A 2,270-nucleotide genomic window follows, 5' to 3' on the forward strand; every position below is an offset into this window, starting at 1 on the left:
GAGCCTATGCCTTTCAGCAAGACTGCTTTGTGCTCCTTTCTGTGATGACCAGTGTAATGACCAGAAAAATGAAACAAAGAAGGGGGTTTTTTGCTTTTACCCAGATTATAATTTCTTATTAGAGTTGAACAGATTATTTGGGATACCTTGGGATAGCAGGAGAAAGGTACAGAGAAAGTTCCAGGCTTGCTGCAGATGTGTTCCTCTCTTTCCTTACACACTCTGCTGTCATAATTTCAGTTTTAAAAATAAGCTGTAATTGCGTAGTTAGTTCCATTACTTTTTTTTTTGTGAAAGAAGCCTTATTTCAAGATCTGGTTTCTGCTCCTCTGTTTGCGGCTGTGTTATCCAGAATTCAATTCCCGTAAGATACTGATGTGCTGGATTTCCAAGCCTCAGTCACGCCAGATTTACTTTCCTTCACGTCAAACAGCATGAAGGTTCAGGTTGGTAATTCTGCAGTGCTGAGAGGACAGAGGAATCAGGGACCAGTTTGTCAAGCTTCACTTGGAGAATATACCCAGACTATAGTGGGCCAGCACAGCAGGGCCAAAGAGCAAGAGGGTTTTTTCCCCTCAAACTGGTGGAAACTGTACTACAAAGGAGCAGTGTTTGGGCAGCTGTGATCCCATGCTCGAGAATTTTTAGACCTTGCCAACTCTGTAGCAAAATAAAGTATCTTCAGAGAGGCCTAAGGACCCATCATCTTCATCACACAGACCCCTGTGTCCAGGCAAGCACACACTCACCTACACACCTTCAACCCACCTCAGAACAAGAGAGCCTAGGTAAGAACCTGTCAGAGGTATTACAAAGCACTGAAAGAAATTCAAAAGATCAAATACTCCCATGCATACCCAAACAGTGCTGTGTGGTTACAGAGAACAGACCCCAAATGTGCTGCATTGCAGCTCACACACAGTGAGAAGAGGAAGCATCTTCAAAAAGAAAGTTAACAGCAGGGACCCAAGTTATGGTTAGCTTTTTCCTTTGGTTTCCTTATTCTCCAAACAGGCTCAGTAAATAGATAATTTGACCTCACGTTTTTAAGAATGCTTAAAATGACCAACTAACCCTTAAAAAAAAAAAAAATCAATAAACCTTCAGCAATGATATATCCAATGTTACTTTCAAGATATGCAGAGTATAAATAGGGCAATGCAATCCAGTAGCAGGAAAAAACCACCTTATTACATATATGACCTCACGGGGTAGCTATTTCAGCATGAAAAATGAATCTAATAATCATGTTATAAAGCTGAATAATCAGCTAAAATGTTAAATTTTACATCAAAGTAAACTTTTTAGGTGTTAATGAGGACAGATATCTGCAGTAACAGCAAAGAAAAACCCCCCAGGCCCCCATACACTAGACCTTACCAGAAAAATAAACAGCAGTGCAAATGTTTTTGTGTCATACCAGCCAACACGTATAACTCATTGAAACAAGATGCTAAGTTAAAAACGGCGGTAAAATTCAAGAGATGGGTGCTCATACAATAACGAGCTCATCTGCAATTACAGTGCCAGTACAAAATCATTCTACTGCACACCTCTCTTCTTGTAAACTAAATTTAAGCCAAAGTTTTACACCAGAAGTTACATCCTCTGAAGAAGTCCCTCATACAAATGCTACTGGTAAATCACACCGTCTGGAATTCCTGGTTTTGCCAGCTGTTACAGTATTTGACTAATACCTCATGTTTGCTTGCCATAAAGCACTTAACAACAGGGGAAAGAACTGTTGCATTATAGATTACATTTCATCCATACTATTTTGCACAGTAGTAGATAATTTTTGGGGACATTTTTGATTCATTTCGTTGTGTCATTTCATTTCGTTATTTTTTTTCAAAGTTGTCTTGGCTTCACTAGCAACTTGTTCTTCATGAGCCATCCTATTAAACCAAGAATTGCTGTTTCTTCTGATAATGAAGGATAATCTTTTATGATAGGTTAACATATATTTAATGCTTAGAATTTGCTCAGTAATTTATCTAACCCTGTTGCTGTAATTTATCTATCTACTGCTGCCCTGAGCCCCTTGAAAGAATAAATAAGCATAAATAAGAACTTTGAAAACTTTCACCACAAAATATTGCAAAAGAATTTCCAATCTATTGCCAAGTTTTCAAAGTGCCATTCCCATTGACTTCCCTCTCCCATGGATCCTTTGTACCTTTGTTTAGGATGAGCTGTTTCTCCGCTTTGCATGATGACGTTGGCACTGTGGCCCGAGGGAGATGCCTTTGACATTTTGGAAGAGGAAA

Source organism: Corvus brachyrhynchos, unplaced genomic scaffold (genome assembly GCF_000691975.1).
Source record: "Corvus brachyrhynchos isolate BGI_N302 unplaced genomic scaffold, ASM69197v1 scaffold395, whole genome shotgun sequence".
NCBI lineage: Eukaryota > Metazoa > Chordata > Aves > Passeriformes > Corvidae > Corvus > Corvus brachyrhynchos.